The 554-nt window shown below is 41.9% G+C and overlaps 1 non-coding gene across 1 annotated transcript; it reads left to right on the top strand.

The window, feature by feature from the left end:
- Positions 1-447: 447 nt before the first annotated feature.
- trnan-guu (transfer RNA asparagine (anticodon GUU)) lies at positions 448-521 on the top strand. The gene has a single exon. It is a non-coding gene; the product is annotated as a tRNA-Asn (tRNA).
- The last annotated feature ends 33 nt before the right edge of the window (positions 522-554 follow it).

Raw genomic sequence — 554 nt, 5'->3', positions numbered from 1 at the left:
CCTTTCTGCAAATGTAATAGTTGCAAGTGTAATCCTTTCAGTGAAATTTTATTTTTATTTGTCCATACTGCTGCATACTTTCACCCACATGGTAGATATGTGTGGGAATAACTGGCAGCACCCTCTGCTGGTGAAAATAATCGCTACATGATTGCTCTGGTACTCTGCATGTCGATCGGGCTTTTCCGGTTGTTTTGGATGTGCTGTAAAACAGGGACATTTCCGGGAACAGAGTTAAAGTAGCCCAATTCCACAGGAAAACCATGGACTTGGCAACACTGTTGCTGTGACAAAATAACCAAAACTCACAATGACATTGGCCAAACAATTAAATACAGTAAACAATAGGCTAAAAACGTCCGATTATTTCCATGTTTTTGCCACAAAATTACGTTTTATTATGTACATAAAGCACATATTCTATTTCTCCCGCTCTCTCTCCCTTCTGTCTCTGTGGCGCAATCGGTTAGTGTGTTCGGCTGTTAACCGAAAGATTGGTTGTTCGAGCCCACCCAGGGACAAAAGTTCTTGGGGCAGTCGTGGCCTAATGGATA

The sequence above is a fragment of the Sinocyclocheilus rhinocerous genome, unplaced genomic scaffold, assembly GCF_001515625.1.
Source record: "Sinocyclocheilus rhinocerous isolate Xijiao unplaced genomic scaffold, SAMN03320098_v1.1 scaffold15657, whole genome shotgun sequence".
Lineage (NCBI taxonomy): Eukaryota > Metazoa > Chordata > Actinopteri > Cypriniformes > Cyprinidae > Sinocyclocheilus > Sinocyclocheilus rhinocerous.
The sequence above is the reverse complement of the archived record's forward strand: the minus strand, read 5'-3'. Positions and strand labels throughout refer to the sequence as shown.